Below are 23,982 nucleotides of genomic sequence, written 5' to 3'. Positions count from 1 at the left end.
ATTGATGGGTTAAATTTCCTCAGAATTACAACACTTTGGTACTTCAAAGGACACTATCAAGACAGTCAAAATAACCCACACAAAGGACTTGATAGTATCTTCTCCCGATCTGTTAAGGGTCTATTATCCAGATTATATAAAGAACTCTTACACCTCAACAATAAAAAAGACAATCTAAATTAAAAATGGGAATATAATTTGAATAGACATTCCAGAGAAGACCTACAAATAGCTAATACATGAAAAATATTTAACCTGATTAATAAGGGAATGCAAATAAAAATCAGTGGGATACTACGTGTGTCACCCACTAGGGTTGCTATAACAGAAAAAGATAGGTAATAGCAAGTGTTGATGTTGAGAAATTGTGTTCCTCATTCATTGTTATTGGTAAAGTAAAATGTATAAGTGCTTTGGAAAATGGTATGTTAGTTCCTAAAGTTAAACAGAATTACTGTGTAAGATGGCAGACTGGTTCTAAAAGTCATGTGTGTCTATAAAGAGCTAGAAACAGCCAAAGCAATGTTGAAGAAAGACAAAGTTGGTGATTTTATATGCTAGATAGAAAAAAGTGTTATTGCTCTAACTTCCTGCACAGAAAACTATCATTTGGGGTATGGAAAAGAAGTTTCCTTTGCACTGGATCCCATTTTTACTAGGTGAGTTGGTGGTATGTGCACCTCCATATGCAAACCCTTTCTGACAAACCTGCTGTACAACCAAGGCAGATGGAGAACCAGGAAAAGTTATGAAAAGCCTAACCTACAACAAATCTCAAATCAGTCTTAGGTTCTTAGGCTAGCTCTTGAAGAAAGAAACCCATGCTTGGTTTCAACTAGTATGCAGTCTCCTAGAAATTGCATGCATGTTCAGCTTGTCAAATGTATCAGTAAACCTTAGTCTAAACCTTCTAATGGAACAGGAAGTCATGTGTTCAACCAGTTTTCTATGCAGAAAGTTGAGGCAATTAATACCAAAGAAGACAGGAAGCAGCCTTTGATCAATATTTTTGTTGCACTTCTTTAAAAATGCAGGGATAAACAGAACTGGCATTATCCTTGTTATCTTTCTAGGTTCTAACACCAATTCTTCGTACGGATATGTTAACATTGCTATTTCCAACTTTCCATTTTTGTCTTCTGCATATCATTTCAAACAAACTTAAACTATATTGGCTCAAAAGAGTGCTTTCTCAAAAGGTAGAAGAAAAAGGCACACGAACAAAGATATCCCTCTGTGTTAGATCTCATCATGACATTTGTCTATAACACATTCAACAAAGACCAGGAAGAAAAGCAAAAATGTGTGTATTTGTATGTGGAGTTTTTGCTTGTAAATGGACAAATTCTTAACAACCCCATGTGAAGAGGATTTTGAATGAGTAATTTTGAATGAATAGAAACTAGAAGCCATTAAAAGAATAAGAGGACAGAAAGCCATTTCTTGAAAAGGAATATTTATGTTCTATATTTTTTTTTGGGGGGGGGTTGTTGGCAAATGTCTTGCGTATTTTTTAGAACCGTTTCCTACTGAGTTCAATTATTCTTTATGCTTCCTTTGTGGTTTCTGTGTCTTTAGTTATTTCCTCTGCCTTCTTGTTAATTTTCTTGTCTGAAATACAGTTTCATCCATTACCCTACAAGATTATTGTCTGATCGGTGTTTATTTTTAATTCTCTAAATAACCAATTTTATCAAATTTTGTAGGGGTGTGTATGGGTAGGAATGAGATCTTGATTTTTTTTTTTCCTTCTGTTTGGTGTGTTTTGCCTGGGTGGTTGCAGGATTTTTTTTTTTTGTAGATGGACTTACCTTTAATGGGGAAAAAAAGCACTTGTTCAGCTTTCCCTTTATATCAATAGAAAGATAATAGTTTTTCTATTGGGTCCTTGTTCTGCCATCTCAAATGTTGACATTTAGTCAAGTCTATTGAAGTGGTTATAATCCACAGAAATATAATTAATGTCAGTGGTGTTGCTAACATAATCTCACTCAGTATGAAGAACATGTTATTGAGGATTTTAAAAAGGAATGAGTATCAAAAATAATGGCCCAATATTCTGTATCTTAATAGAACATAGAATCAGAGAACACAAAATTCATTTGGAAGAGTGACATTTAGCACGTAAATTGTCCGAGTAACTCTCTGGTTGACTGGGCAAAATCAGATGTGCAAGGATGAGTAGACAAAGGACAGAATAAAGGGTTTTGGGAAAGCTGAACTGGCTGATGGGAGAGCCACAGGGATAGTCTTGGCTGATGAATTGTCTATTAAACCCAAAGCCCTGAATGATAATGCAAGCAAGAGTGTGTTTAGTGAGAGTTGATAGGCAACCCACAGTTCATAAGCCAAAGCCAAAGCCAGGAGGCCAACTAGGTCACTGAATCAATGAAGAAGTCAGAGTTAGAAATGACTTTCCAAAGTCTGGAACCAGATTATGGAAACTGGTAGCAAAAGGCTGACTCTGGGCAGGTGGTCCTTGCACAGACACAAGTTCATTTGGCCTAAGTTGTCTTTTGTTGGATTGATCAATGGCAGTATGTACCTGAGTGGTTAATAGGGCCAGAAACAAAGCTGAGGAATAAGCAGGACACATTGTGTAATGGAAGGAACTGATGAAGTATTGGATCTGCTGGTGGAAGATTGGGACATCTCTGTCTTAGATATTTACTGAATAACAGACTTTAGATGAAGTCATACTCATTGGTAGGGATTTGAGTTAATAACTTACTGAAATTCCTTCTGGCTATAAGAATGCTATGATTTTTGCCTCTTTATCTTGTTGGAACATAGAAGGCCAACTACTTACTCTGGAAGCAAACATCAAATGCCATTTCCTGTAGAATGTGCTTTTACATAGCTGGAAAGATGAATGCTTCTAGAACTGATGATCCTGAGTCATAGGCAGGCTCAGATTACAATGCCAGTCAGCAGCAAGTAGGATATTCCTGAAATTGACAGGTAGAATTTTCTGTTCTTTCCAGCTACAAGATGATGATGATCTGTCCACATTTAAATGGCATGTTAGGGGTGGGGCTGTGGCTCACTGGTAGAGCGCCTGCCTCACATGTGTGAGGCACTGGGTTCGATCCTCAGCACCACATAAAAATGGCATGTTATACTAGGTCTATTGTTCTTTTTTTGTGTGTGTGTGAGATATTTTTTACTTCAGAGGTGACAAATATCTGTGCTTTAGCCTGCTCATCTCTGACAGCTTCTGGTAATTCACAATTGATGTGACTCATATACCTACCAGGATCTTCTTAGTATAATCACAGTCCCCTTTTCTCTGCAGATACATGATCTGGCAGACATAGGTGCTACACTGGAAAGTGGCAAGGCTAGATTCTACAATGATCATTGTGTCCTGTTAATTGGCCAGATCCTGCAGGTTTTCTAAGAAGACAGTGAAAAGCCAGTTAAGAATTTCAGGCAAGAAACTCTATTCAACAGATATTAGTCAGGTGAGTAACAGTACCAGGCATTGACAAGGAACTGGAGATTCAAAAGTGAAGCAGCAGGTATTGTTCCTATAATCAAAGAACCTATAGACATGAAATAAAAAGGCAATTACAAAACAGTATGAAAGGTACTATAGTGGGAAGAATTACAAAATAAGAATATTTAAGGAAAATAATGAAATTGGAGGGGGTGGTCAAGGAAGGCACATTGGAAATGGTGATATATGTGAACCAGGAGCCAGATGAAAAATAAGGAAGAATATCACAGATCAAGAGAGAGAACATGGAGCACTATGAGAAGTGAAGGTAGCTGGGGGTGATTGGAAAGCCATGTACTTTGAACAGAGTGGGTCATTTGGACTCAAAAGTCAACATGCATGAGGCTTTATGTCTGAAATCATGCTACATATGTGTGCATATAAGCCAGAAGTGTATGATGAAAGGTAAATTGTTCTAATGTCCTTGTTATTTTTATGAGGAGAGTATATTATTGAATTTTTCACTTACAATAATACTCACATAAATTCTTCTATTTAGAAGAATAAAAACCAATTTCTCAACTAGTAAATTAGAAAAATGGAAAGAGAAAAAAATTCAAACTAAGACAAAGAGGAAGGGAAGAAAAAAAATGACATAAATACAAAACCTAAATTTGGATGGTAGATTACAAATACAAATCTGTCAACAACTACATTAAAAGTAAATGGACTAAATTAAAGGACAAAAGTTATCAAATCAAAGGATAAACATGACCTAACTATGTGCAATTGATAGACATATAAAACATAATGATAAATATTCGAAGTAATAGCTTTAAAAACAGTTGAAATTATCTATTGTACAAAGAAAGATGTATTACCTTGTCCTTACAATAAAATACATGGAATCCAGTCACTGAATCCACCTCTGGATGGCTATATACTTTTCTTATTCAGTAACAATACTCGATATTCTGTAACATAAGACTAAACTATAAATTTACTAACTACCAATATAAAGTGAAACGATAGGGGAATGGGAAAGAGGGGGGTGTTAATCTACACAGTACACACATAGAAAAGGAATAGATGCTTAGCTGCTATAATATAATTAACTTAGAAATCGGCATCTGAAATAAAATCAGAAAAAGCAGAAAGCAGAAATAGACCTTGTAAGAATAAGTCAAGACTTCATATTGGGGATTAGAAAATACAACTGATTTGTAATAAAAATAATATCAAAATTGGAAGAATACAACTAAAGCATATTTGAGAGGACAAAAGCTGATAAACTTCCACCTTAAATGCTAAGAAGGAAGAAAGTAGTGAGCACAAAAATAGCAGTCAATACAATAAATATTAAACTTTCAATAAGGAGGACCTAAAAACCTAAGATATTTGAAAACACTGATAGAACTTAAAAACTCCAGTGATTTTTATTAGGAAATAATTATTACCAGGACTGAATAAAAGAAAATACAGATATGCTGGATGTAACAATGATAATAAGAGACTATACTGATAAACTTCAGGCTATAACTTTCAAAGTTATTAAAAAATGGACAAAATCTTAGAGAAAAATATGATCCACCATAACTGACTCAGGAACAAATCAAAAACTAAAGTAGTAACAAACCATTAAATTTAATGTATATTAAAATATTTTCACCAAGAAAACTCCAATACCAGTAAAATTGATATTCAGGGAAAACTAATTCCAAACATATTCTCTTCCAGAGTATCAATTAGGGTATTCTTGATGCCAAAACTTAAAATAGATCAAAGTCATGTGGGGGCTGGGGTTGTGGCTCAGTGGTAGAGCGCTCGCCTCACACATGCAAGACACTGGTTTGAGCCTCAGCACCACATAAAAATAAGTAAGTGAAATAAAGGTATTGTGTCCAACTACAACTAAAAAATAAATATTAAAAAAAATCCATGGGTTAACATTATAATGAAAGTCCATGAAAAAAATCTTGAACAAAATATCAGCAACCTAAAGCCTGTAATATATATAAAGGATAAAGAATCATGAGCAAGCTGTGTTTGCCTAAGGAACACAACTTTGGCTCAACTTGAGGAAGTCAGTGAATGTTATTTACTACATTAATAGACTAAAAGAGATCATGTGACGATCTCCCTAGATGCAGACCAAATGTTTTATAAAATTCATCATACTTTTAGAAAACATGCTTAGCAAATTGGGGCCAGAAAGGAAGTTTCCTAAGTTGTTCAAAGGTGTCTAAAAAATAACATTCATAGATAATTGTGAAGCTTCTGAAGACCTATATTTGAGATTAGCAAAAGAAAAGGAGATCCCCCAGAGCTATTTTATTCAATAATCTATTGAAGGTTCTACCAGAACATTGGATAGAAACGAGGAATAAAAGGTATCAGGATTTAATGGTAGGAAAGAAAACTATTTGCAGATGATATGATGATGTAGAGAATACAAAAGAATGCACAGAAAATTTATTAGAATTAATGAGTGAGTTTAGGCAGGTAGTTGAATATAAAATCAATATAAGAAAATCAATTGCATTTCTACATGCCAGCAACAAACATTTAGAGAAAGAATAAAAAAGATGCTTATAACAGCATGAAGATGTGAAGCATTGAGGAAGAAGTCGAACAAAGACGAGGGACCTTTGTGGGAAAAGGTGTAAAATTTATGAAGAGATATTAAAGAAGACCTAGCTAAACGGAGAGATAAGCCATGCTTGTGGATTAGAAAAATTGATATTGTAAAGATGTCAATTCCCTTTTAATTGATTGAGATTCAGTGCAGTTTTATTTAAAATCCGTATAGGACTTATGTTTCTTTTGTGGAATGTGATAAGCTGCTTGTAAAGTATATAAGGCTATGAGAGGGGATCAAGAATAACTTCAGTGTTCTTACTGAAAACAACCAAGTTCAGTAAGTTGCCCATGAAGGTCAAGATTTACAGAGCAATAGTAATGGACAAATGTGGACAGGTAAAAGGCACAGAGCACAGGAGAGGCATTAGGCAGCCCAGAGAGGGGTCCATACTTCTGAGGACATTTGATACGTGGCAAGTGTAGTAGTGTGGATCAGAGCAGATTCTGTGGTGAGTTGTGCTGGACGTCTGGATAGGAATACAGGGAAGAATGGAATGATGCCCTTACCTTACATGATACACAGCAGTCAACATCAGGTGCATTAAAGACCTTAATGAGTCTTTAACATACAGTTTTTACACAAAGCTTTGAGGGGAAAAAAAGATTATTTTCATGACTTTGTGCTAGGGATTTCTTAAACATGACACATAACACCTAAGCATAAAGGAAAAGATCAGTGGCTTTGTCTCCATTAAACTGAGAATTTATCAAAAGTTGACAGTAAAAGGAATTCATCAAAAGAAAAATAGCAGGGCTGGGGTTGTGGCTCAGTGGTAGAGCGCTTGCTTTGCTTGTGTGAGGCACTGGGTTCAATTCTCAGCACCACATATAAACAAAGGTCCATGAATAACTAATAAAATATTAAAATAAAAAGAAAAATAGCAACAGTACCCCAAAAGATGAACTTGGAGAAGTTATTGGTAATACAGAATCCGACAAAATTCTAGTATCCAGAAGCTACGTGGAATGCCTCTGGGATGCTGGAGCTAGTACTACACAAAGTGTTTCCTGAACTTCTGCACAGCTGGTTTCTGATCCATTTCTGCAGCCGGGGACGGGAACCGATGGGATGCTTGGGAGGAGATGAAGTATTTCCTTTGTTTTCTTTTCCCTACCACAGCTGGTGACATCTTCAACTTTTTTTGACATATCCAGAAATTATTTCCCTTTGACTGGGTGCTACAGTTTGCACCTGGAATGTCCCCCAAAGGCCTGTGTGTTAAAGGCTTTTTTCTCTGCTTGGTGCTATAGAAAGTTGGTGGAAACTTTAGGATGTGGGGCCTAGTAGGAAGTTAGATCTTGGGGGACATGCCTGGGAAGGGGGATCGTGGAACACCCATTTTTTTCCTCCTCTTTATACTTCATTTTTGTTGTGAGGGGAGCAGCTTGCTCTACCACATACTTCTCAAAACAGTGGGGCCAATGACTACGGGCTGATAATTCCAAAACTAAGTCAAAATAAACCTTTCCTACTTTAACTCGATTGACTGAGTACTTTGTTACAGTTATGGAAAGCTGACTAACACAGTGGGCAAAAGGCTTTCTGTCCTAAGCCCTGAGCTAGCTTGCTCACCTGCCCGCTTTCCTTTCTGTTCCTTCTCTCCCTTTTTCCCTCTCCCTCCCCCCCTTTAAAAGTCCCTACCCTCAACTGACTTCATTCCTACCTATAGGGCAAGGAGTCTGCATAGCCAGTATGTGGGCCTCCATCTGTAATCTCAACTACAGTCCCATAAATGGTATGAGTGAGCTGCTTTCTAGCATTAGCCTTCCCCTTCCTCCTTGGAAGTACCAGTGGGTATGAATTGGCAGATCTCCTTGATAATTGGCATATCAGCTGTACCACCTGCCCCCACTTACCTCTGTTTTATGTGTCCAAGTTATGGACTGATCTTCCCAGAGCTAGAGGACAAAGCACCAATCCCCAGAGACTGTTTAGCTTTTTTGTTTCTCTGCCCTGGAGCAGAAGCTATTTCCTGATGTTAACACCTGGCTTACTGCAGGATCCCTACATACCTTGTTTTTTTTTTCTTATTCAGTTTTTCAACACCTGTGTAAACATTCCCTGCATTCCATTCCTTAAAAATACCTGGTGTCTGGTTGGGGTTGTGGCTCAGTGGTAGACTGTTTGCTAGCATGTGTGAGGCACTGGGTTTGACTCTCAGCACTGCATACAAATAAATGAATAAAATAAAGGTCCATCAACAATTAAAAAAAAATACCTGGTATGATTTTTGTTTCTCTGACTGGACCCTGATTTACACACACACATTATGAGTCAACAAAGGCAATGCAAGAGAGGTCTTGGCAAAAGTCTCAAATAGGTATTTCCAAGGAAAGGCCAATAAGTGCAGGGGAAAATGCTGAATCACAATGATCAGATAATTACAAAGTAAAAGCGCAGTGAGATGGCATTGCATACTCACTAGACTGGCAAATGTGAGCAGTCTGACTATGCAAGTGTTGGTAAGGTTTGGAGCAAAGTGATTTCTCCTACAAATTTGAGTCTACACTGGTACAACCACTTGGCAGGTGACTGGGTACTGCTGGGAGAGTTGAGATCAACAAACTGACTAGTTTCTATCACTTTTCTCTTGTGTGTTCTCCCTTGAGAAACTCCTACCTTTGTACAAGAGGATCTATGCATATGAATGTGCATTGCAGCATTGCTCATAAAAGAAATAAAAAGCAATAGGAGAACAAAAATTGGGAGTGGCCTCAATATCCATGAACAACAGATTGGATAATTGAGTTTTGGTATTCATATGACAAATGTAAAACCCATGAACTACAGTTCTGCCCATCAATATGAATGATTTCAGAAGTATGTTTCCTTCAGTCAACAAATATTTGAGTGCTTGCTAGTTGCCAAGCACTCTGCTACATGCTGAGGATGTGTAATGGAGCTTACGTTCTTGTAGGAAAAGACAAAAACAATAAGGATATTTAATAAGTAAGCTATTTAGTAGAATTTCTAAGCAATGTGTACTATGGAAAATGAAAAAAAAATGGAAGGGAAATCTGGAATTTCTTGACGTACAGTAGTGGGTGTGTGTGTGTTTTAATTTTAAACACAGATGTCAGTGAGGTCTCCTTAAGAATGTAGCCTTACAGCAAAGACAAGAAGGTGGTAATGGAGCAAGTCACAGTGGGAAGAGTCCTCAGGTGAAGGGAATAGCCAGTGTGAAGGCACGAGGTGATGGGACATGCGATTGGATCAGAGGCAGATCGTGGAGCTCTTCATTGACATTATTGATTTTTCTAGTGAGTTGAGCAGCTGTTGTAGGGCTTAGCGTAGCACAGTGCCAATTTATATTTTAAAAGCATTGCTTTGGCTGCCATATTGGGAATAGACTTGGACATAGGGCCACATTGAGCAAAAGCCCCACATCAGTACAAGAATGCATATGGTATGTGTTCACGTAAAGACCCAGGGTGGCTAAATAACATGTAAACACACCAGTTTTGGGGTAAACACCAGTGGTAAAACTATAATGAAAGCAAGGGGAAGAGGGTAGAGGTAACCTCTGGGGACCATTATGTGATGCATTGGGGACACGGAGCCCTTGAAGTGGCCATGCTTTCTTCCTTAGTCTGGATTGGATTTTCACTTAAAATTTTAACTTGTAAGTGTATATATGACACACATAATAATTAAAAAATAGAACCCACAAGAATTTTCCTTTTTAGTGTGCCTGAACTATTTATCCATTGACATAGGTTGTTTTTTTTCCTAGATTAAGAGGAAAATTTTAGTGTGCCCCAATATGTGGGAAATATAAATGGCCCAACGTTGGTGCATTGTTTTCTTGTGCATATTCCTGATGTGGAGGTATCAATCTGGCTATTACAATGATAGAATAAAATGGAGAATTGGATGTCAGCCAGGATATTTATAGGACGGGAACCTCCAATTAAGTTAAACACACATATCATCAGGAAGTAGGCATTTGAGCACCTGCTACATGCAAAGAAATTTGGGAGCGTAGAGGACTATTCAATCTGATCATCAGGATGGGATCAATATAATACTCAGTTATCTAGGACATCACTAAATTATTGCTAAATTGTGTGGCACCAGATAAAAACTGCTGACTGCAACATGTAAATCTCAGACATGGTGTGCCGATACCATTCTTGTCTTTTAGAATCAATGATAACCCAAGTACAGAATTCTGTACTCAATTTTTATCAAATTCATGGAAAATTATGTAACATTATTTGCTATTTTGCATTTGTATGAATTTTTGCTGTTTAGTAATTTCCCAAACAGTCAAGCTGTCAGGCACATCTTTCTCTTAATGATTCTTCATCTGCCCAGAATTTTCCCATGTTTCTCTTACCGTATTAGATGGTTGCAAAACTCCCTTAGAAAAGTGGACTATTCTTTGTGAATATCTGTTTTGCATATTCTCTGGTACAAATGAGATTATGTATTTTTGCTTAAAATGTTCCTGCTGGGCTGTCACAGTGTAAGCAATCAAGAGATGATGAATACAATGACTTTCGAATTTTAAATTTCAGTTAATTATTTAAATAAGAACATGAAAACAAACTGATAATAGGGAATTGTCTTCATCATGTGTACTAAAGGATGCCTGTAAAATCACTTTTGGGGGACACTTCAATAGTACTTAATTTTAGTAGTACTCTGAGGTATTGATTAAATATATTAGTATAGCTCCAAATAATTATTACTAATTGCCATATCATAAGTTATATTTTATATTTCTGTCCCACACACATATAATCAAGTGTTAATAGTTTTCCTTCTTTTCAGAATTCCATAGGAAAATTATCTTAAAGTTTTGTACCCAGATGGACTCCTACTCTGGGTGCCCACAGCAACATATTCCCAGAATCAAATTGGCCATGTTGATTGCTTGAAATGACTCAGGTTTCATAAATACACTTTGAAAATCACGAAAAGTTTGTGCTGTGCTTTGATATATAGTTAGAGTCCAAAATAAATGGTATGCCTCAGTGAACTATTGAAAAGCCTGACTTTACTATCATAGTGATTTGGTCTCTGTTATTCATGGATTTGCCTTAAAATACTTTATCTTGAGAAACATTTACATATGCTTACAATGATCTGGTAGTTTTACTTGATTTTTTTTTTTTTTTTTTTTGCTAAATTCTATCCATTCCACCTTCTCAAATCTGATCACCGCATCCTTCTAAACTGTGTTAATATTGAGAATTATCTAAGAGGAAAGGTAGAAATGAGGAAAGTATGGCCTCAGAGGTATGTGTTGATCTTTTGCTTTTATTTTATTTGACATTGTTTTGGCCTTAAGCAAGAATGGGAAATTTGCTTTTGTGATTCGCTTGCTTATATAAAGGAGAAAAGAACCTTCTGCCTTTCCCCCCCTTTCTCTTTCTCTTTTTAAGAAAGATATCTTTAATAATTCTGTTTTAGGATTTCTTCAAGGTATGACATGCACCCTAGATTAAAGGCATTCATATAGTCAGCAGGAACTGAGCCTCGGTTTGTATTAATGTCTGTAAGGGTCGATTCTCTCCCAGTGCTGTTCTAGGGATGAAGTGAACAGCAAGGCGCCACAGCTCAGAGATGAGAGAAGAATAACTGGCCAACTGAGTGTTAAGACTATTCTGGAGCCATGCCTGCTTGGGAATTTGAAATGTCCTGAAGGGTTTGTGGAAACTTGGGTTAGTCTAAATTTGACTTTGTTTCCCCCCAGTTGTCCTCATTGGAAAATTTAAGCTACAGCTTCTCTGGTGCCTTTAAGGGGGTATTCCTTGCAGTGTACCAAAGCGAGTGGCATTGATGTTGGCATGAGCTAGGTGTGTGGAGAATAGTGTAAGAAGACTGCAGTGCGCCCTGAGGTAAAGAATGCACAGACATTGAAATTCAGCAGGATTGGGGGCTTTTCTGGGGCTTCTCCAAAAGGTACCCTTCCCACTTTAAATGTTGAGGTATTTGGTGGGAAGGTGCTGTTAAAGTTTACATATTAAATAAACATTTCTCCAGGCTGCTTTGATCCCCCAATTTCTTATCTTGATTAACCAGGATCAGTTAGTGTTTTTTTTTTTTTTTTTTTTCCCCTTCTGTAGACTGAGAGTTCCGTAGTGACTTCCTTGAGGGAAGGGATAATGTCACTTTCACTCTGCCTCTAGGATGCTCACTAGTATTTGTGGAGAAAAAGGCTGAATGAGAGTGCCCATTTAGCTTAAAGTAAGGTTTTCTATTTTAATGACCTAACTATTAATGAAATAATTACCCTCTTTCTCCTCCTCTTATTCCTTTATTATCTCCCCAAAAGTACTCATTGAGGGCTTATATTTAACGGCTAATACGATCACCTCATTGGCTAGATTATGTTAATAGTATCAACTGGGAAGAGCTTCATGTTTTTTTGTTTTGTTTTTTGTTTTTGGCACTGGGGCTTGAACCCAGGGGTGCTTTACACTGGGCTCGATCTGTAGCCCTTATTTATTATTTTAAGATTTTGAGACAGGGTCTTGCTAAGTAGTCCAGGTTTGCCTTGAACTTGTGGTCCTCCTGCCTCAGCGCCTCTGGTTGCTGGGATTACAGGCTTGTGCCACAGTGCCCAGCAAGGGTCCCTTGTTTGAAGGTATTACATTCTGTTGGGCATTTGCATATTTATTTGTAGACCCATACCCTGCCCTTTGCTTGGTCTTTTCAGTTATTACAGGGCAAATCCTGTTTCTCAGGTTCTCTTGTTAACCAATTTCCAGTTAGGCTTGGCCCATGTCAGAGACGGGTGGGAAGAAGCCTGGGCACATCTTCCTGTCTGTCTCATTGAGAATGGGTGCCTGGCAGTGGCTGTGTCTCCTCCCTGGCTCCAGCTCCCACCCAACACAAACCCTTCTGCAGTGGCCCCAGTTTTTGCTAGGGACCCTAGCTCTTGAGCTCTGGCATAACCTCCTCACCCCTTCACCCCTCTTTCCCAAGGTGGGGAGCAGTGGTTGCTTTCCTTCCTTCCCTCCCTCCTTCTCTATTGAGATGAATTCAGATGCCATAAAAATCTAACCTTTTGAAGTGTACAATTCACATGGCAAGATGGAGCAGGTGTACTAGCTAAGGTCTCTCTCCCTCTTGTAAAGCCAATAACTGATGCCATCCCAGTGTTTGTACCTTCATAGCTCATCTCCTAATCACCTCCCAGGCCGACCCTTCCAAATACCTTCAGTATGCTTTTGGGCATGAAGTTTCTGAACACATGAACAACCCCCCGTGGCTAACTCACAGGCTGCTCTTCAGTCTCTTTCTTCCTTAACTTCTTTGCCACATCTCCCCGAGGTGTGATGCCTCTCCTTGAAGATGGTGGTGACTGTGGCTGCCAGGAGGTTCCTTTCTGACCATGTACCTCATCCTCCTTTTCCTATTGTTCCTGTTCTGTTTTGTGAAGGTTGTCCTTTCCCAGAGGCTCTTCTGACTCTGAGATTGTTCTCCAAGTGCATCCTAAGACTCCCTTGGTATTGTTATTTTGGTGCAGAGCTTTTTCAAGGCTCCAGCTGCTTAATGGCCATTTCTAATGGGCTGTGCACTGCCTCCAAAATGCCACCAATGATCTCCCCAAAACCTCTTCCTTTACTCCTCCTTCATCAGCGCCCCCAGTTGCTCAGGATGGAAACCTACACCAGACTGACTCTTCAAACCTCCATCCTTCTCCTTTCCTCCCTTCTCTTCCCTTTTATTTCTCTTAGGTTTTATTTCCCTTAGTGCTCTTCTTCTAGCCACTCATCCCACCTCGGATTTCCCAGGCAAATGCAGTCATGGACTTGTGCCTGAGGTCTATCCTGGGATCTGGAGATGAGGTGACACAAGTGAGGCTGAGATGTAGCCTCAATTCTGGTTCATGTCCCATGAGGTCACAGGTGTAAGGAGTTAACCAAGCTGGGTTGGAGTTGTGTCCTTTCCCTGTGTGAACAGTATAAGCTTTAGCCAAGTCTCAGATTTTATTGGAACCTCTTTTTCTGCAGCTGCAGGAAGCCATCTGTGAAATACATGAAGGTCTTCTGAAAGCAAGAAGCCAGGGAGAGATGGGCCCAGCTTTGGGAACTTCCTGTGGCTCTCCTATGGCAATAGATTGCCCAATGCATGTGACCTTTCTCTCCACTGTGAGGAAGCTTCCTCCTAGTAGCTCTGGAGGTGGGCGTACCCTACTAGAAACTGAACAGCCCACCTTCAACCTTTTTGGAGAAGAACATTCTATGGAAGGCCTTTGATGTCTCCTGATATAAATAAAGCAGGTGCGGGTTCCGTTTGTCTAGAAGCTAGATCCCTCTCATCAGCTTGCCCCTCCTGCCCCTGCTTTTGAAACTACTTTCTGTGTTCTGTGGTTTTTTCACCATTTTATTTCCCTTAGCTTTTATTTGTCGTCCAGCCCATTCCACTGAGGGGAACCTCAGTCCCACCACCCACGCAGGACGTGAGCGGGACCCAGCTACAGATGCAGTTGGCAATAGTAGCTACTTTGGGATTGTGAGTTAAATGAGACAATATATATTATGAGCTTCATGCAGTGTCTGGACATAGGAATGCTGAATAAATGGTCGAAGCTGGACCCAGAGTCCTTTAGCCCCATTCATCTGTCCAGAAGTGTGGAAAACCTTATCTGAAAGACCTGGCTAAGAACTCATGGAAGAAATTAACCACAGTGTTTCAAACATGATGGTGAAGCTCTCACAAGACATGCCAGCAGGTGGTTGTAAGGGTTTTCTCACACTGAATGGTGTAGCTGAGTGTATGAGGCTCTTTATTCCAGTATATTCCTGATATAATTGGAAATATCCTGAAGTAGATCAGGATCCAGTGCTCTGGTCACATGGTTTTTTGATGCCAGACATTGTTTGACAGAAGTGGTTTCTCTTTTGGTTAGGAGTTGATTTTCATAGTACCAGTGTATCAGTGGAGGGGGTTAAATTTCCTTAGTTTATTCAGTTACTACACATAAAGTAAGAATTTTCTTAAACGTTTTAATTGAAATTATATATAAGGGGCTGGGATTGTGGCTCAGTGGTAGTGTGCTCGCCTAGCATGCATGAGGCACTTGGTTTGATTCTCAGCACCACATAAAAATAAAGACAATAAAGTACATAAACAACTAAAAAATATTTAAAAAAGAAATTATATATATTTAAGATGTTATGATCACACTGTTGTGATGCGCTTTGTGCTCCCTCTCACGCATAGTGACTGATTACTGCAGTCAAGCCAGTTGACATGTCCATCTCTTCACACAGTTAACATTTTGTGTGTATTTAATAACAGTTAAGATCTACTTTACTACCAAATTTCAGGTATAAAATACAGTGATACTACCTATAAGCCTCATGTTGTCTATTAAATCTCTAGAACTTATTTATCTTGTATAAATAAAGCTTTGTAGATGTTAACCAACATCTCTCCATCTCTTCCCTCCAGTTACCTCTAATAACCATTATTTTTCCTTCCTGCTTATGAGTTCCACTTTTTTAGGTTCCATATGAGTGAGATCATGAAGTATTTTTTCTTAAGTATAGGGCTAAAGGAGTCATGGTATACACATGTAATGGAACAATAGTCAATCTTAATGGAAAAGGAGATCCTACATTTCTAACAGTAACCTAGAGGACATTATATTCAGTGAAATAAATTAGTATTTTCTGCACTTGTCAGAGAATTATTCCATGATGTGAAAGTTCATCTTTTTTTCTGTGTGTTTTCATACATGTACTTAGGGTAATGATATCCATCTCATTCTACCATCTTTCCTTCCCTCTGCCCTCTCCCTTCCCTTCTCTCCCTTTTGCCATATCTAAAGTTTTTCCATTTCTCCCATGCTCCCCACCACCCCCATTATGGAGTCGGCATCCTCATATCAGAAAACATTCGGCATTTGTTTTTTTGGGATTGGCTTACTTCACTTAGCACAATATTCTTGAACTGAATTCATTTATCTGCAAATGCCATGATTTTATTTTCTTTTAATGCCAAGTAATATTTTATTGTGTATATATACACATTTTCTTTATTCATTCATTTAATTAAGGGCATCTAGGTTCTACAACTTAGCTATTGTGAATTGAGCTGCTATAAACATTGATGTGGCTGCATTACTATAATATGCTGTTTTTAAGTCCTTTGGGTATAGACTGAGGAGAGGGATAGCTGGGTCAAATGGTGGTTCCATTCCCAGCTTTCCAAGGATTCTCCATACTGCTTTCCATATTGGCTGCACCAATTTGTAGTCCCACTAGCAATGTATGAGTGTGCCTTTCCCCCCCACATCCTCGCCAACACTTATTTTTAATAGCTGCCATTCTGACTGGAGTGCGATAAAATATTAGAGTAGTTTTGATTTGCATTCCTCTAATTGCTAGAGATGGTGAACATTTTTTCATATATTTGTTGATTGTGAACCATCTTCTGAGAAGTGTCTGTTCAGTTCTGTGGCCCATTTATTGATTGGGTTATTTGGGTTTTTGGTGTTAACATTTTTGAGTTCTTTATATATCCTACAAATTAGTGCTCTCTGTGTGTGGTAAAAATTTGCTCCCATTCTGTAGGCACTCTCTTCACCTCATTGTTTCTTTTGCTGAGAAGAAAATGCACATCTTTTAAAACCAAGTGAGTCAAGTCAAATCTCTTTCATTATAAATGGTCATTGGCACTTCGAGTCTCATCACTGAGGAGTTCTCAATTTTTGATTTTCACAAATCAGTTTATTTTGTGTATTTCACTGTAAAAATTCTACTTTGTTTAAAATTTGAGCAATATTTCATGGATAACTTACAGTTATGGCAAGCAGCTTTTCCACTTCTAGAAGCTATTGGATATGTGGTGGTTGAGATATGGTTAAGGGTCCCCCAAGGGCTCATGTGTTGAATTTAATCCTCATTGTGATGTATGAAGGGAATGGAAATTTAATTTGACCATGGTGTTTAGAGGTGGGACCTTTGGATAAGGTCATCAAGGTGGGGTGCCTATGATTGAATCCTGGAAGCTATGAAAGATGATATGTCATGAGCTTTGTAATGTTTTGAACAACCAATAAAAAAAGAGAGAGACCAGAGCAGTCATATGTATACTCCCTGTTTCTTGCTTTAAGATACCCTGTACTGCCTTGAGACTCAGCCAGTAAGAAGGTCATTACTAGATAAAGGCCCTTGAACCTCCAGACCTGTGAATTAAATAAAGTAACCCAGATTCAAGTATACTGTTACAATAATGAAAACAGACTAATACATGATGCTTTCTCTTTTAATAATGTGTACATGGTTTAAAAAAAGGGGGGCTGATCTAATACAGATTTAAAATCCAACATAGTCAATTAGAGGGGATGCCTTGTAGAAGTGACTTCTCAGCATGGTCTCTGTACTGGGTTGAATAGTGGCCCTGAACATTCATGTCCACTTGGAACCTCAGGATGTTACTTTATTTGGAGGGTTTGGGCAGATGTAGTCAGGATAAGGTCATACTGGATTAGGGTGGGCACTAAATCTAGTGACTGGTGTCCTAAAAGAAGGTCATGTGACAATAGAGGCAGAGACTGGAGTGATGTAGCTTCAAGCCAATGAATGCCAAGGTTTGGCAGCAATTACCAGAAACTTGGAGAATAGGCCTAAAACAGATTGTTCCACAGCCTGTGGATGATTTTGGACTTTTGGCCCCCAGAATTGTGTGAGAGAAATTTCTGTTGTTTGGAATCCCCCAGTCTGTGGTAGTTTGTTACAGTACCTTGTAGGAAACTAATATACTAATATTTTATATGCCTTAAGATGCCCTGGATATTAGAAGCTGTTACTTAAATTTTGTTTAATTTAGCACTTATTTTATAAAGAAAAATGATGGAGTAAAAGGAACAAACCAGTAAATAACTGTCTTGAAATCGTGGTGAGGGAAATGTGCAGTGAATTAATTGAAGGCTATTAAGAACAAGGTCACAGTCAGCAATCAGAGGAGTACTTTCACCTAATTAATGGAGGTTGGTTCATGTTACTGAAGACCTGAAAAGCTTTTATGCTCAGAATTACGTTTCATGCAGTGTGTTGGAAATGGGTAGGTCAGGGAGAAAATTTGTGGGAAAAGGTTGAAAACTTCTTAAAATTCCATGATCAGTTGAAGGTGATAAGACGATAATAACTAATTCCTTCACAGTGCATGAGAAGATTTTACTCAAAGAAATTTCAAAGGGGGAGACCAGGCATTTCACGGACTGTGTTGAATTATCTTGTGTCTTTGGGACCATTTTCTGGCATCTTAGCAGTGGCCACTAGTTAAGAGTAATTAACTTATTATTCATGAAAAGGAGGAAAAAAACCCTGATTCCAACATATTCTTAAGCTATAAATCAAATCTCAATGAAGTTATGAATTTGAAAAGGCTAAATATGGCAGTGTCTTAAATATCAGTTCTGAGTAAAGACAGAAAAAAATATTAGCAGAGTGGCTTTTGGTAATAAATCTACATTTCCTGAAAGTGGGATATAAATTATAAGTTGTTTTTCTATGGGTTCTGTCAGAAAAGTTATATATATATATATATATATTTTTTTTTTTTTATTTCATTTGTCGGTAAGAGAATCACCCTCCTAGCAGAGGTGTTCTGCCGGTTTTCAAGGACTTTTTTTTTTTAAGCTGCTAACTAGGGATCAGGGGTTGTCCTGCAGAGAACACGTTTATATACTCTCAGCTCCTAGTGCCCACAAATAATAGTTTCTTAAAAGAGAAAAGACAATTAGATAAGAAGCTCCTGATGGTCTTTGGCTCCAGAGAACTGAAACAGCCCAAACTTACCAACAGTTTATCAATTGCCCCAAACTTAGAGATGAGTTTTTCTTATGATTCTGTGGGATGGCAGGGCTTGGCTGGGTGGTTTTTGGCCTTTTGTGATGTCAACAGGGTTTATCCACTTATTTGCATTTGTTGTCATCTTGGATGGACTGCAAGTTCCAAGAACAGTTCACTTAAATGTCCTTGGCTTTGCTGCCTATCCATGAGTCCTTTCATGAGGCTTGTTTGCCTGCTAACATGGTGGTCAGACTCAGTATGTTGCTTCTGAGTTTTAGAGGTAAAGCAGCAATACCAAGCCTCTAGGCTAGGACTGGATCTGGCACAGTGTCACTTCCACCTGAGTTACAGGGCTAGCCTATATTCAAGGGTAGGGAAGTGGACTTGACTTCTTGATGAGGAGAGTGACATGCTCATTCAGGGAGAGAAGGAATCGGCAGTAGCTATTTTTTGAGAAGTCCTACCATGATCTTGTTATGTACTTAAAACTAGTACCATTCAGATTTTCTCACATATTTGCTACTCTAACAAAATCTTGCATTCTTTTCCCAGTTTTTGGTCCTTTAGAAAATGTGGTCCTGATTGTCCTTAACAATTGGTACTGTTCAGGGCTAGGAAATTTGACTCACTTGAGATCACCATGATGCTAGCATGCCCCATTTGAGGTTCAGCAGTAGGATGCTTATCTAGCATGTCCAAAGCCCTGGGCTGGCTCCCCAGCAGAGGGAAAAATAATTGTAACTAGTTAGGCCTTACTCTGTACTCGGCACTGAATTTAATTCATTAAGTACATGAGGAAATCCTTACCCGAAGCATCTAAGGAAGAGATTTCTTTTTTTTTTTTTTTTTTTTTTTTTAAGTGTGAAAGAGTAAGATATGTTCTAGTGAGAAGAAGGAAAACAGAGGTCTTGCCTAGTTGAGAGGGGTCCCTATAGGGGATTGCCATTTAAGCGTTCTAGTCTAGGGTCTTACATAGCTACTGGCTAGGGGCATTGATCAATATCTGTGCTAATCAGGTGTTGGAAAATGTCAAGGTATTGGTTAGACCTGTGACATACTGATTGGTTGTGCCCTTTTAGCCCTTGAGTTTGAAATTTTTTTTCCGTAGCTTCTGCTCAGATCCATCCTACTTTCCCTTTTCCTGCCTCTCTGGGACAAAGAAATCTGCTGGAATGTTTGGAATGTTTCTACAAGTTAATTTTTATGGAGCAGCCTGTACATTTAGATAAGCCCTGTTGGGGGGGGGGCATTGCCTTCACTGTCTGCCTCTATCTGTCGTATCTGTTCATGTTCCCCCCATGAAGAAGCTACCCTAACTGCCTCTGGGGACAGAGGTGATATCCATTCTGGCTACTTGAAGCTGGAAAGGGGAGTTCATAGGGGAACAGTAGTGAGGGTCTTCCAACAGAGGCCTATCTAAGGGCCCCAGGAGGTGGGAGATTTTATTCTGGATTTTATCAGTAGGGCCTTCTGGAGCTGGGGCATCTCTGTATCAGGGAAGTCCAGAGGTTCATGGTGGCAGTTGGTGGGAGACTGGTTGAGGTATATATATATATATATATATAGCAGAGGTCATGGCAGGATAACAGTGAATAAGAGAGTTTTTTTTTCTTTTTCTTTTTTTTTTTATAAGCAACGCAAAAGGAATAGGTGTTTTGAGCTAATTTCTGAAGATTACAAAGCTAGTAACTCATTAGCGCTCAAGGTGTGGTATGACATGCTATTGATGTGTGAGTGGAGCCCATTTTAAGGCTTTAGGAACATTAGCAAATTAGCAGACACATCCACAACGTTCAGTTTGTATAGCTGCATAGGTGTCCTCTTGAGCTATAGTTAAGATATAGAATGCCATCTGATTTCTATAAAAGATTTTTTTAATTAACATTAACTCTATTTAGTAAAAGGATCCCTTTAGCTATGTAAGCTATGTCACTAGGACTGTCTTGGAAAAGTTGGTTAGGACTTTCATGTGCCATATGACATCCTTTTAGAGGGATAAATACCAGGGCCAAATAATCATACCAGTAAAAAACAGATCAAGTTCTACCTACATAGGAGGTTAGGAAGATTTGCAGGTTTCAAATTGATTTAGAACAAACGAGATTCTGGCAGAGCCCTTTGTGATAGTTATGAGGCACTGCCTCTTGTACAAGAACCCTTTCTTTAAAAAAAATTTAGTTGTTGTTAGATCTTTATTCATTTATATGTGGTGCTGAGAATCGAACCCAGTGCCTCATGCATGTGAGGCAAGCGCTCTACCACCGAACCACAGTCCAGCCCAAGAACCCTTTCTTTATAGCTTCCTGTCTTTATTTACTTTTGGTGAAGCTGACACAAACATACGTCCCAAGTACATTAAAAAAATTGTCTTTTCTTTTAACTGTCATGTATGACTGTGCTTTGGTTATACTTTCTTGTAAGGTGTTTAAGAAAAAGTCAAAATTGATCTTGTTCCTCTCTCTTGTTAGAGTTAGCTGAATTCCTCAGGGGTCACTCTTGGCAACTTGTGAGAAGCCTCTTGGCTCCTTCAGCTCCTCCTCTACCAGTTGTGCCATCTTTAGATGGGTCCTGTGGTCTTATTGACCACATGTGGCTTCTTTTGGAAGCATCAGGGACATTTCCTCCCCAGTGGCCCCCTTCTTGCTGACCGTATTGTCTCCCTGTTCTCTAGGGTCCTCACCTTCCCCCTGATCAGGAGGTTGGGTGATTTACCAGAGTTTCTGGGGCCTTGGAGGAATCCCGTCATTCCTTGGATCCTGGCTGACTTTGTACTGCCTTGACTTTGGGCTCCAAGTTTGGTTTTCAATATACAGAAGGCCAGTTTTACCAGTCTTAAAATGGGAGTAAAGGGTTTTAACTTAAATGTCTATAATTTTACAGTTACCTCGTCTATTTTGTTACGGTCACTATCAGTACTGGGAATCAGCATTGAATCCTATCTGTTCTTTAGGTGAGGACTTATTGTATTGACTCAGGTTGTTTCATTAGAAGTAGTACTCCTGTGAAACACTGACAGGCAACAGTTACAAAGTTTTACAAGGAAAATAGAAAAATTAACAGGAGAAATGGTGTTAATGATGAGAAATAGAGTTATTATCTGATGTCTAAATGTATCCAATTTATGTTTTTGTGCTTAAAGCAAACAGATACAAGACAGGTTCTAGAATGACACTGCTGCCCTTCTATGTCAGATACAATGTATAAAAGATAGCACTTACTTGAATTGCCTGAATTCAACCTACAAAAGCTTTCATTTAACAAACTTTTAAATAACACTTACACAAAGTTCAGACAAACATTTAGTTCTCAGTTGTATAAATGCTTCTAGTCACATATATTTAGGGTGTCAGCTATGTTGTAATGAGCTAAAATACAGTTGCTTATTTAACCAGTTAGGGAGTAATCATTTAAAAGGATATTTATGTCCTTGATTTTTAAAAATTGAGACTTGGAGCAAACAAGAAACTTGCCCCAATTCTCCTAGCTGTTAAGTGGCAGAGCCAGCCTTGGAAACTAGAAGTTTCTGATTTAAAGTTGGTGCTTTTGCACTGAAACACGATAGTTTGTTTTAGGTCCACTATGAAGTTTCTATTTGGAACTGCTGTCAAATCCATCAGTACCAGATTCGTTGACATCCCTGCATTTGGCTCACAGAATTTCCCTGAAATAGGCATTCCTGTTCTTGGAATGCAAACCAGGACAAGGCCTCAAGATGTCTCCATTAACAGAAACGGCCCTTAAGCTTTCTGATTTATAACTTCTCTAAAAACCCACACATTTTTCAGAACTTCCGCAGTTCCTTGACAACCTCTCCCCTCAAAAGATCCCCTTCCCATGTTCACATTCTACCCACCTGGTGTAGGCACTTCTGTATCTCAGGTGTTGGTCTTTTCTTGTGTAATATTAGCATATCTTAATGACATTTCCACTGCTGAAGTCCTAGGCTGTGGCTCTCGAGACTATGGAGGATTTTCCAGTGAGTTAAACAAATACAAGATTGACTTTTACTATTTTGAGCATTAGATTCTTGTCATGTTCTCTCATGAACGTTACAGTCTGTTAAACTCTTTACTACTTTCCTTTAGGCCATTAGTACTTTCTGAACCTTTCTGTATTTTGCTTTGATGTTAATATTTTACATTTCTGGTCATGTTTTTACTGCTCACTATCATTAAAAAGAGTTAAATTGCTCAATCTCAGGCTTTGGATTTTTATTCTAACTCTTTAGTTCTCTGAAACCTGTTTCTATGATAGAAATTACAAATCATCTGGAAATTGGCCAGAATTACGCATTTGTTTAAATGCTTTAATTCTAATTTTATTTTTCAGAGATGACAAATAGAGGTGCAAGTAGAAAGGGCTATAAAAAGATGGACTTCTACCCTTTAAAACTATCATAATACTAGTACTTTAATAGTAAGAATTAGGAAGTCACATTGGCACTTTCCTCTTGATTTAATGACAGAGTCAAGATTTTAATTCAAGGTTGAAATTGGTATTGCATCTTAGACCTAAAATACCAGTTGAGCTTCTTGAACATTGTTAATGTCTTTGTTTCTGAAGAAATTTTTAACTCTAAGAAGTAGAGTACAGAAATAGAGCCACAAATTATGATGTTACATTTTTGTTTTCACTCAATTCAAAATGCTTACTAATTTTTTTGTAATTTTTCTCCTTTCTGCATATATTACATTGAAATGTATTATTTCCAAACATGGGGATTTTTCAGAGTTCTCTGTGACTTCAAATTTAATTCGAGTGTCATCAGAGAACATACTTTTGGTGACTTGAATGCCTTTTAATTTATTCAGACTGCTTTTATGGTCCCCAATATGATCTATCTAACACAGGCTATACATACGTGAAGCACATGTATGTTCTATTGCACGGCGGGGTGTTATGTGACTGTCAAGTAAATCAAGCTGGCTGGTAGTATTCTATCCTTTACGTCTTCACTAAATATATGTCTACTTGCTTTATCAATTATTGAGATGGGTGGAAATCTAAGAGTAATTGTAGATTTCTCCCTTTCCTTTTGCATTTCTTTCAGTTTTTGCTTCATGACTTCTGAAGCTCTGTTACTGAATGCTTAAGTGTTTTTGACTCTTCTGTCTAGATGAATCAACTCCTGCATCATTTGGAAA

Source organism: Marmota marmota, unplaced genomic scaffold (assembly GCF_001458135.2).
Source record: "Marmota marmota marmota unplaced genomic scaffold, marMar, whole genome shotgun sequence".
Taxonomy (NCBI): Eukaryota; Metazoa; Chordata; class Mammalia; order Rodentia; family Sciuridae; genus Marmota; species Marmota marmota.
Note: the sequence above shows the minus strand (reverse complement) of the source record.